This window comes from Manis javanica, chromosome 4 (assembly GCF_040802235.1).
Source record: "Manis javanica isolate MJ-LG chromosome 4, MJ_LKY, whole genome shotgun sequence".
Taxonomy (NCBI): domain Eukaryota; kingdom Metazoa; phylum Chordata; class Mammalia; order Pholidota; family Manidae; genus Manis; species Manis javanica.
The window spans coordinates 132,062,093-132,074,756 of NC_133159.1; the positions used below are offsets into that span (position 1 = coordinate 132,062,093).

The following is a 12,664-nucleotide window of genomic DNA, read 5'->3' on the forward strand; positions in this document are numbered from 1 at the left end:
GTATTTCTTCTTTGTTTTGTCTAATTGCCGTGACTAGGACCTCCAGTAGTATGTTGAGAAACAGTGGGGAGAGTGGACATCCCTGTCTTGTTCCCCGTCTTAGAGGAAAAGCTTTCAGCTTCTCACTGTTAGGTATGATGTTGGCTGTGGGTTTATCATATATGGCCTATATTATGTTGAGGTACTTGCCCTCTACATCCACTTTGTTGAGAGTTTTTATCATGAATGGATGTTGAATTTTGTCGAATGCTTTTTCAGTGTCTATGGAAATGGTCATGTGGTTTTTGTCCTTTTTGTTTATGTGGTGGATGATGTTAATGGATTTTCGAATGTTGTACTATCCTTGCATCCCTGAGATGATTCCCACTTGGTCATGATGTGTGATCCTCTTGATGTATTTTTGAATTTGCTTTGCTAATATTTTGTTGAGTATTTTTACATCTATGTTCATCAGGGATATTGGTCTGTAGTTGTCTTTTTTGGTGGGGTCTTTGTCTGGTTTTGGTATTAGGGTAATGTTAGCTTCATAGAATGAGTCTGGGAGTATTCCCTCCTCTTCTATTTTTTTGAAAACCTTAAGGAGAATGGGTATTATGTCTTCTCTGTATGTCTGTTAAAATTTCGAGGTAAATCCATCTGGCCCGGGGGTTTTGCTCTTGGGTAGTGTTTTGATTACTGCTTCAATTTTGTTGCTGGTAATTGGTCTGTTTAGATTTTCTGTTTCTTCATTGATCAGTCTCGGAAGGTTGTATTTTTCTAGGAGGTTGTCCATTTCCTCTAGGTTTTCCAGCTTGTTAGCATATAAGTTTTCATAGTATTCTCTCATAATTCTTTGTATTTCCGTGGGGTCAGTCGTGATTTTTCCTTTCTCATTTCTAATTCTGGTGATTGTGTGTTGATTCTCTTTTTTTCTTAATATGTCTGGCTAGGGGCTTATCTATTTCTTTATTTTCTCAAAGAACCAGCTCGTGGTTTCGTTGATTTTTTTCTATCGTTTTATTCTTCTCGATTTTTTAAATTTCTTCTCTGATCTTTATTATGTCCCTCCTTCTGCTAACTTTAGGCCTCATTTGTTCTTCTTTTCCCAATTTCAATAATTGTGACTTTATTCATTTGGGATTGTTCTTCCTTCTTTAAATATGCCTGGGTTGCTATATACTTTCCTCTTAGAACTGCTTTTGCTGTGTCTCCCAGAAGTTGGGGCTTTGTGGTGTTTTTGTCATTTGTCTCTATATATTGCTTGATCTGTATTTTAATTTGGTCGTTGATCCATTGATTATTTAGGAGCATGTTGTTCAGCCTCCATGTGTTTGTGAGCCTTTTTGCTTTCTTTGTACAATTTATTTCTAGTTTTATACCTTTGTGGTCTGAAAAGTTGGTTGGTGCAATTTCCATCTTTTTTAATTTACTGAGGCTCTTTTTGTAGCCTTGTATGTGGTCTATTCTGGAAAATGTTCCATGTGCATTTGAGAAGAATATATATCCTGCTGCTTTTGGGTGTAGAGTTCTGTAGATGTCTATTAGTCTATCTGTTCTAGTGTGTTGTTCAGTGCCTCTGTGTCCTTATTTTCTGCCTAGCAGATCTATCCTTTGGGGTGAGTGGCTTGTTGAAGTCTCCTAAAATGAATGCATTGCATTATATTTCCCCCTTTAGTTCTGTTGGTATTTGTTTCACATATGCTGGTGCTCCTGTGTTGGGTGCATATATATTTATAATGGTTACATCCTCTTGTTGCACTGCCTCCTTTATCATTATGTAATGTCCTTCTTTATCTCTTGTTACTTTTTTTGAAGTCTATTTTGTCTGTTACTAGTACTGCAACACCTGCTTTTTTCTCCCTGTTGTTTGCATGAAGTATCTTTTTCCATCCCTTTACTTTTAGTCTGTGTATGTTTTTGGGCTTGAGGTGTGTCTCTTGTAAGCAGCATATAGATGGGTCTTGCTTTTTTATCCATTCTATTACTCCGTGTCTTTTGATTGGTGCATTCAGTCCATTTACATTTAGGGTGATTATTGAAAGATAGGTACTTATTGCCGTGGGAGGCTTTAGATTCGTGGTTACCAAAGGTTCAAGGCTAGCTTCTGTACTATCTAACTGTCTAACTTAACTCGCTTATTGAGCTATTATAAACACAGTCTGATGATTCTTTGTTTCTGTCCCTTCTTATTCCTCCTCCTCCTCCATTCTTTCTATGTTAGGTGTTTTATTCTGTGCTTTTTTTGTATTTCCTTTGACTGTTTTTGTGATTAGTTGATTTTAGTTTTTGCCTTTAGTTAGTATTTGGTTGGTCTGCTTTCTTTGGCGTGATTTTATTTTCTCTGGTGACATCTATTTAGCCTTAGGAGTATTTCCATCTAGAGCATTCCTTCTGAAATACCCTGTAGAGGTTGTTTGTGGGAGGCAAATTCCCTTAACTTTTGCTTGTCTTGGAATTGTTTAATCCCTCCTTCATATTTAAATGATAATCGTGCTGGATATAGTATCCTTGGTTCAAGGCCGTTCTTTTTCATTGCATTGAATACATCATGCCATTCTCTACTAGTCTTTAAGGTTTTTGTTGAGAAGTCTGATGATAGCCTGATGGGTTTTCCTTTGTAAGTGACCTTTTATCTCTCTGTGGCTGCCTTTAGTACTCTGTCCTTGTCCTTGATCTTTGCCATTTTAATTATTATGTGTCTTGGTGGTGTCCTCCTTGGGTCCCTTCTCTTGGGAGTTCTGTGTGCTTCCGTGATCTGAGAGACTTATTTCCTCCCCGAGTTTGGGGAAGTTTTCAGTAATTATTTCTTCAAATACACTTTCTGTCCCTTTTTCTCTCTCTTCTTCTGGTACCCTTGTAATGTGGATATTGTTCCATTTGGATTGGCAATCAGTTCTCTTAATATTCTTTCATTCCTGAATATCCTTTTATCTCTCTGCCTCAGCTTCTCTGTGTTCTTGTTCTCTGATTTCTGTTCCATTACCAGCCTCTTGCACCTCATCCAGTCTGCCCTTAAGTCCTTCCAGAGATTGTTTTATTTCTGTATTCTCCCTCTGAACTTTATCTGTTAGCTCTTGCATATTTCTGTGCAGCTCCATCAGCATGGTTATGACCTTTATTTTAAATTCTTTTTCAGAAATATTGGTTAAATCTATCTCCCCATGCTCCTTCTTGGGTGTTGTCTGTGTGATTCTGGTCTGAATCAAATTATTCTGCCTTTTCATGGTGATAGAGGTAGTCATGGGCAGTTGGTGCTTTATGTCAGCTGGGAGAACAAAGTCCCTTCTTGCTTGCTGGTGGCCTTCCTCTCCTGGGAGAACTGCGACCCCTAATGGCTTGTGCTGGGTAGCTGCACGCCGACGGGGCCTCTGAGTCTGGCCCGAGCAGCTGCGGAGGAGGCTCTGGGCAGTTGCTTTGGGCATGGCTGCTCTCAGGCTGCTTCCCTGCTATGGCCGGGCTGTGCCGGAGGGGGAACAGGCGGGAGGCTGTTTATCGCCATGAGGGGCCTCAGAGCTGCCCTGTCTCCCAGAGGGTAAGGGCACCCAGAATTCCCCACAATTCCCAGCTGCTGAGGTGAGTGTCCCGGGACGCTTCCGTCCAGCGGTGGGGTCCCTGTCCCTTTAAGACTTTCAAAAAGCACTCGCTTTTCTTTTGTCCTAGGGGCACCAGCTGCAGGGACCCACTCACAGATTTTAGTGTTCCATTTCCCTAATATCCAGCAAACCACGCATTCTGTGTCTGAGCTCCCAGTGCAGGTTACTAGAGCTGGTTGTTTAGCAGTCCTGGGCTTCCACTCGCTCCTTACTCTGAGTCCTTTCCTCCCGCCGGGGAGCTGGGGTGGGGGGTGCATTCAGGTCACACTGGGCCGCGGCTTGAATCTTACCTCCTTTGTGAGGAGCTGAGTTCTCGCAGATGTAGATTTAGCCTGGCTGTTATACTGTATCTTCTGGTCTCTTTTTTAGGAATAGTTGTATTTGTTGTATTTTTAAAAATACATATGGTTTTTGGAGATTTCTGCTGCCCAATTCATGCTGCCATCTTGGCTCCACCTCCCCAGCTCATGTGATTTTATATTAATGATAAGAAAATTTTAAAAATGGAGCAGTATGCTTAATGTCCTTCACAGGTGAACCATTTTGAAATTTGTAGGTTTAAAAATCAGGAAAATTAAGGGAAGGTTTGAGGCGAAAAAACCCAGATACTTAAATCATTTCAAAATGGTATACAGTTGATATAATTCCAAATAATAATAGAAAGTGTGTGATGTTAACAGCATGCAGATATATTTTGAGTTAGAAATGCGATATGCTCACAGAAATAAATGACTGTTTCTGTTCAGTGCCATTTATTTAGAGTGTTATACAGGTAAGTTCAGATTTTTATATATCTTTGTAGAGAAAAGAATGACAAACTTGCTTTTTGTGTATTGACACTTATTTTCTGTTCAGAGTACATGTTGTTATTCAAAGGAGGCAAACAGATTTTTCTGTTTCTGCTCAAGAAGCTTATGCTACTTAAAGCAGAGTCCTCATGGTTAAGGACTGGATTGCTGGGTCATAGTTGTTTAATGACTTTTAGCACTTAGTTCTCTCTGTAGTAAAACTATGTTTACACTGCAGTAGTTTATAAATGATTCTTTTTTTGGCCTGAAAATTTCTTGTTTCTATCATAGGGTAATGATTACTGAATGCCCAAGTTCTCTACCCAGTTATTTTTCAGCCCTAAGAGATTAATTGGCCAGGGATTAATTTTGGTGTGGTATAGTTTTTGGAAAAACATTCAAGTATCATAATTTAAAAAATTAAATACCTGTTCTGTAACAATCTCTTAAGTTTAAGATATGTCTTTAGATCTTCTAATATGTTTATATATATCTGTGTATTTGTGTGCAAATAGATCCTGATTCTGGTGATGGTGAAGTAATTATACTTGGTGCATTCAGTGTTTTGTTCCAGGCCATTGATTGGTACAACCCCTTTGGAAAGAAATTTATCTTAATTGTACCTCTCCGGGGCTATCCTAGGGAGGCAGAGCAAACCAGGAAAGTAGGCACTTGTAGGGCCACAGATAAGCCCACAGCTTGCTTTTCTACCCACAGCATAGCTTTGGTATGGTTGAATTTGGGTGATTGTAAGATTGATACACTAATTGGCACTTGAGAAAACATCCTATATTTTTAACATGTCTGATGTGAGTTAAATATTTGCCACAATGCTTCTTGGTTAGGTGTTTAAAATTCTCTCTTAATTCTTTGTCATCTTCTATTCTGGCTCTTTGTGCCCAGCATTGGGCTTGGCAGTTGATAACGAGTGTCTTGAGTTTCTGGAACACTTGATCTGATATCTGATATAATAGTAATAGGTGTTTTCCTCCCTGCCTCCTTTCCCTGTTCCCCTTACATACTCAACGCACACATCAATATAATACAGGCTCTGAAACTCCAATCACTAAATAAGACATTTTTTCTTTGAACTTTAACCCGGTGGTTTCTTGACTTTTTGAGTAGGAAACAGCCACCTAACAATCTGTGTGGCCTTCTCTCACTTTTCTATGTAAAATAGGGAAAAACTCCTATTTTAGGTTAGATAATGTTTTCTTTTTTTCTTATTAAGGTATCGATAGACACTCTTATGAAGGTTTCACATTAAAAACAATGTGATTCCTACATTCACCCATATTATCGAGCCCTCCCATACCCCATTGCAGTCACTGTAGTAAGATGCCACAGAGTCACTACTTTTCTTCTCTGTGCTACACTGTCTTTCCCATGACCCCCTGACACTATACATAATATCCCTCAATCCCCTTCTCCCTCACTCTCCACCCACCCGCCCACACCCCTCCCCTTTGGTAACGACTAGTCCTTTCTTGGAGTCTGTGAGTCTGCTGCTGTTTTGTTCCTTCAGTTTTGCTTTGTCATTATACTCCACAAATGAGGGAAATCATTTGGTACTTGTCTTTCTCCGCCTGGCTTATTTATTTCACTGAGCATAATACCCTCTAGCTCCATCCATGTTGTTGCAAATGGTAGGATTTGTTTCTTTCTTATGGCTGAATAGTATTCCATTTTGTATGTACCACCTCTTCTTTATCCATTCATCTACTGATGGACACTTAGGTTGCTTCTGTTTCTTGTCTATTATAAATAGTGCTGCAGTAAACATAGGGGTGCATATGTCTTTTTGAATCTTAGAACTTGTTTTCTTTGGGTTAATTCCTAGGAGTGGAATTCCCAGGTCAAATAGTATTCCTATTTTTAGTTTTTTGAGGAACCTCTACCTCTTTCCACAATGGTTGAACTAGTTTACATTTCCACCAGCAGTGTAAGGAGTGTTTCCCTTTCTCTGCATCGTTGCCAGCATTTGTTGTTCCTAGTTTTTTCTATGTTGGCCATCTTAACTGGTGTGAGGTGATATCTCATGGTTTTAATTTGCATTTCTGTGATAATTAGTGATGTGGAGCATCTTTTCTTGTGCCTGTTCGCCATCTGAATATCTTCCTTGGAGAAGTGTCTGCTCAGATCCTCCGCCCATTTTTTAGTAGGGTTACCTGCTTTTTGGGTGTTGAGGCATGTGAGTTCTTCATATATTTTGGACGTTAACCCCTTGTCAGATATGTCATTTAAAAATATATTCTTCCATACTGCAGGATGCCTTTTTATTCTGCTAATGGTGTCCTTTGCTGTACAGAAGCTTTTTATCTTGATTGTAGTCCCATTTGTTCATTTTTGCTTTTGTTTCCCTTACCCAAAGAGATGCGTTCAGGAAAAAGTTGCTCATGTTTGTATTCAAGAGATTTTTGCCTATGTTTTTTTCTAAGAGTTTTATGGTTTCATGGCTTACATTCAGGTCTTTGATCCATTTTGAGTTTACTTTTGTGTATGGGGTTAGACAATTATCCAGTTTTATTCTCTTATGTGTAGCTGTCCAGTTTTGCCAACACCAGTTGTTGTTCAGGCCACTGTATAACCATGGCTCCTTTATCATATATTAATTGACCATATATGCTTGGGTTTATATCTGGGCTCTCCAGTCTGTTCCATTGGTCTGTGGGTTTGTTTTTATGCCAGGACCAAATTATCTTGATTACTGTGGCTTTGTAGTAGAGCTTGAAGTCGAGGAACGTGATCCCTCCAGCTTTATTTTTCCTTCTCAGGATTGCTTTGGCTATTCGGAGTTGTTAGGTAAGTTTTTGTAAAGCACTTAGTACACTGCTTGGCCCTTGGTCAGATAGTAGTTATTTTTATTTAGTGATTCTCTCCTTCTAAGCTAATTCAGAACATGAGACCAGTACATACAAAACATTAGGAAAGTATAATTGGGATAGAAGGACAGTTGTGGAATGCCTCATGTAGAAAATGGTTTTGGACTGAATTTACAGATTTGGATAAATTTATCTAGTCGAGAAGTGTGGCCATGTTAGGTTCTTTCTCTGAACAGCCTTAAATGTTTATAAATTTACTTTGGATAAATTTATCTAGTCGAGAAGTGTGGCCATGTTAGGTTCTTTCTCTGAACAGCCTTAAATGTTTATAAATTTACAAGTCTTTGGACTTTTAAGTAATTATTGTTTTTGAATTTAGATGTAATATAACGTGAAATAGTTTGAAAATCAAGTTAAAGCCATGGAAGGGAACTTTCTACAGATGTAAATACCCTGCACTATCCAATAAAGTAGTCATTAGCCATATTGCACATCTGAAATATGGCTAGTGTGACTGAGGAACTAAATTTTAGATTTTATTTACTATTATTTAAATTTTAAAATGTAATGGCCACATTTGGTTACCATTTTGGACAAGCACAAACGTGAGCTTAAAATGAAATGAAGAATTTGTTTCCAGAGAGATAGACTACAAATAAAAATTTCTAAGCAATTACTTATTTGTAATTTATAAATTCATTATATAATGCTTTGTGTTTTTGTTGTAGGTCTCCAATTGAGAAACATGGCACTGTTTTTCCTGCACTCTACCCACCTATTGCTGGACTTCTGTTGTAACAAGTTGGCAAACACTGGCTGGAACTGGGCTGCAATAAAACATGCCAGTATCAGTGCTGACAAAAGCCTAACAAGTGCCAACTTACAGATGATTTCACATTTTGAATTCTAATGAACTGTTTTAACCTTCAGGAAGAATTGTAAAGACCTGTACATAGCACAACATGATCCGGATAATATATATACTATTCATGTACATCCACAAATACACCTTGTACCAAATAATGCTTTCTTGTAGTAGAGTAAGAATCGTGTAAATTCTGAAAGATTTTAGAACTTTTTTTCCATATTGTTTATCAGTTTTAAAGGACTCCTTAAAGCATGTCAGATGAAAAGCAATTAGGATTAAAAGTTTCCATTGAATTTCCTTTAAACCATTGAGACTTCATTAAACTCTTTTCATTTACTAAACTTTGTATCTTCTTTGTTTTGATACGCTCCCCTTTGCTTTCTTCTCTACTACCTGCTGGGAAGTTTTCCAGTCATTTAATTCAAATACAAAATACTTAATAAGCAGCTACTTGATTTTTAATGATGACTTCAGAGGAGTGGTCATCACTAGGTGCTTTGTCCTTTTTGTACTCCAGTTGCACCCACCTCTTGGATTGGATGTAGCAATAACATTTTTTGCGTGTTGAGAGCTCTTGAATTTAGTCATCCTGGAGAACTAAAAAGAGTTGGTTCTGCATTCCACTTACTGAAATTTACTCCAAACAATACAAAATTCTGATTTGGTTTTATTCTTTCCCTCCGGTTACTTAATGTTAAGGTTGGACAAATAAAGCATGCAGAGCTATAAGGCTTTCTACTTAACTTCTGGGTTTGCTATTTAAACTGCTGTTTACCCTCATACTCTTCTACTTAGCCTGTATATTTCTTTTCCTCTATTCTTCTATACTGCAGATTTTTCTCCATTTATTGTACAAAGAAATTGTGATGTATATTTTCATGTAATTTGATTTTGGAATTCTGTCACCTTATGTAGTGAGTTCTTCCAAAATATAATTTTTTTTCCAATAATTGTCAAGTTGTTGGCTTTTATTGTATTGAATGAAGGTTATATAATACTGAATGCCAGAGAAGTGCAGTTTAGAAAAATCTCAGGTTGATTCCTTATGCAAACAAACTTATACTTGAAAAATCACATGGCCATGGCAGAATATGTATTAGGCCCTATCTAGATTGTTATGTGAATCTTAGCATTAGAGGGATGTAAATGCTTTTCTATTTGACATACTTATTCTGTCACTGACAGTGCACTTGGAATTTATTAATATTTGAGCATAAGTATTTTTCTTAAGTTATCTGAAACAAGGAAATGGTAAAATGAGCATGTGCAGTGTTAAAGGCAGGCCCAGGTTCCTCTGTGTTTGGTGTGAGGTTGGGATTGGAAAGTAGTAGTAGTCTTCGGCATATAAGGGACAGAACCAAATAGAACACAGTATTTAATTGTGAGAATCAGTGAGAATTGACACATCTCTGCTCTGAGGTTTGGAGAAATGCCTTGGCAAAGCAGTGAAAGGTTTTGTGCAATTAGCTCAGTCCCCCACGAACCTTGCATGCCATTTTTAAAGCATAAATAAAATAGTTGAGGATATAGTCACAGTAGAGGGTGATTTTTCTAAAACCCAGACTGTTCTCCTTTTTGAAGCATTATAAAAACCCATAAATGTGTAATGACTGAATGTGAAAATTGATTTGATTTGATAATTGTAGCTCAATTTTCTTCAAGGACTTTGTGACATTTTATTCAGACTGTAAAAATTGTTTCCCCAAAGTGCCAGTAATGCACACCTACCTGGGACTTCGGACGCCATCCCTTTCATTCTTGAATCAGAAATTGTTCACATGGTGATTGCTTATTGCAAAATGGAGTCTGAATTTTGCTCTCCTGTTGCTGTAATTTTGCTAGCAATCTGTTGAGTTAAAACCTGGTATTTGACTCTTCGGGGAGTAGCAAATGACCTAGTAACTCAGGGACAACTATTCTTGAACGTTTAAGTGCCACTTTACTGCAGTTACTTGGGTATAACCATGTGTTTTTTAGGGTAGATGTAGGGGAGTAGAAGGGGAAGCTGGAATGAGTGCACCGCTGTTGACATGCCATTCCATCTGGCACTCTGACCGTGCTACATTAGGAAACAGGCCTTGATAGGTGTTTTGACTTTTCCCCAGTCAGAGGTGTCATCTGTGCCTTTCCCAGTATCCGTCTGACTGTGTGAATTTAAATGCCTCTACATTTGATACTAAACCACACTCAGGTGACACTGATCGATGTGGCATTTGTCCCACCAGTGCCGCATCATTAGTGTGAGGTGAGTCCCCTCTGCTTTAGGAAAAGGGGTTTTCTCCCTAACTTTGTGCCAACTATCAACAGCATCTCCATAGTATTATGGATTATAGAACTGTTGGCTATTCGCTAAATTTATTCCAAGTTCTTGTAAAGGCTTACAGATTTCAGCTTGTGCTCATCATGGGATGAATGATCTCAGTGGCTTTCTGGCCTCTTTGTGAGTTTAAAATCCATATAAGGTTGGTTTCTTTGTCATAATAAGGTAATATCTTTGTGAGTTTATTGCACTAGTTCTGTGATCACTTGGGTGTCATAGTATCTTTAATGGCCTTCATTCCTGGTTGTGAAATTTTATTTAATATGCTCATTCACCCTTTACAAATCTGCCCATTTTGGGATGTGGTGCCTGTGTATCTTTGCCGTCTGGTCTCCAGTTAGTGGAATTACCTTTTTTGTACTGCCACTCGCAGCATATTTGAAATTTGACATAATGTTGCTTCATTCCAGTTTTTTTTTTTTTAGTTCTGTAATTTGTTGATTGTATTTAACTATGTGAGTTCTGTTGTGATGTTTACTGTATTGTAAAGCACCCCGATCTTGTGATGGGTGCTCTATAAATCAATAAATGATGACTTAGAGGCTGTATTACGAGGCTATTTTGGTTTTAGGATGCAGGTCTCAAAAGCAAGTTGTGGGATTCTTTCTATATAAACAGCACATGATAACCAAAGGGTCTACAGGGGAACCTTAGAATTTTAAAAACTTCATTTAAAGAAAGAACCAGAGTGTGGGAAGTTGACTTCCAACCTGATGGAATGGTCTTAAAATTTCCAGTATATGGCCAAACCCCATTTTTAATCAGAGTTCTGCACATGCTGATTGAGAGCTTTAAATAAAATGAGTACATGTTAGAGCACTATTGGGGATTTTGTCTTTGGCCTAAACTGACTCTACCATAAAGATGAGCCTAATGATGAAGAACCCAATTTCAATGTGAACCAGAAGAGATCATGGGAACCATCTCAGTCACTACCTTCAGTCCTCTGAACAGATTGGCAAACTTGACCCAAATACCTGCCAGGATCACTTAGTAAGCTAGTGGTAAAAGTAAGAGTGAGAATTTTTTTCTTAATAGGATGTCAGTATCCAGCCTTTCACCCTGCAACCTTACATGTACAGTGCATCTGGATGTACAGCATTAAGTGTTGAAAGTTTGTCTTGATATATATAAGCTGCCAGTGCCTACTAAGGCCTCTTCCTTACAAACTCAGAGAAATTCTCAAAGAACATGGAGCCAGACCACTAAATCAGAGCTGAGTTAGAAACAAAACCCTTGAGAGCAGTTTGGGGAAGATTGGGGGTCATTTTCAGAGTTTAATTTCCCTGATAAATAAATTTGAAATAAAACTATTATAGAATGGTCTTAAGATTTCCCTGAAATTTAAATACCAGTTTTGTGCATAATCATCTACTCAAGGTACATAGCAAAAAAGTTTTGCTTCATATGCAAACAAACAGGCTTGTAGTGTATGCAAGGCTCTAGTCTTTGAGGAAGGGCCTGTTGATTTCCCCCTCCCTCGTAAAGATGGGGCTGGTAATCTTATCAAATTAAAGTGTTTCATTTTCTGGAGGACTGCAAACCCCAACAGGATTCAGTTTGCAGAGCAAATTATTTCCAGGATAAGGTTATTTTTGGTTGGTCAGTTTTCAGATGTGTGTAACCTGATGGCATGCCAAGGTACGTACAATAAGACTTTTTGGCTTGAGTCAACATGCCACGCTGAACTGCAGTGAAATTTAATTAAAGAATTTTGAATCCTATTCGTTTGCATAGGTGGAATAAACTGTAGAAGGAAAAAGGGTTTCACACAAGGCAGCTAGACACACAGAGGTGCTACACAAAGTCAGCCACCTTTGCACAGGGTCCATGAGGAATAAATAACACACTTGGGTGTTCACAGTGGCATCTCATTCATTCCAAACGAGCAGAAATCAAGTTCCTACTTACTGAGCCTCTACTTTGTGGCAGGCTTGTGGTGGGTGTGTTTCATAAAGGATTTAGTGAAATTATTTTAAGAGTAGGATCCTTCAAGTAATTCCCCATGAGGAAAACAGGTACAGATTCATCTGTCAAGATTGTAGAGTGAGGAAGTTTGGCAGCCAGCATTGAGTTCGCAGCCTTCTCCGTCCTGGGCGTCATTAACCCTTCAGGACCATTTTTCCCAAGGTCACATAGTGATGTGTTGAGGCTGGTACTTGAACCCAGTTCACTGCACTACCAGTCTAGTGATTCCCTCCATTGCATCTCTACTGAGGTGGCACTGCGTCCTCAGGAGTCTCGTTCCCCTGTCATAAGGCAGCCGTCAGTCCTCCCTGCACTTAATGTGCCCT

General features: G+C 38.5%; 1 protein-coding gene across 1 annotated transcript in view; it reads left to right on the forward strand.

The window, feature by feature from the left end:
- UBE2G1 (ubiquitin conjugating enzyme E2 G1) overlaps positions 1–10,918 on the forward strand; it is a 119,175-nt gene extending 108,257 nt beyond the window's left edge. Inside the window, exon 7 of the mRNA XM_073234988.1 lies at positions 7,911–10,918. The gene's annotated coding sequence lies outside the window, so the exon portion shown is untranslated. The remainder of the gene's footprint in view (positions 1–7,910) is intronic.
- The last annotated feature ends 1,746 nt before the right edge of the window (positions 10,919–12,664 follow it).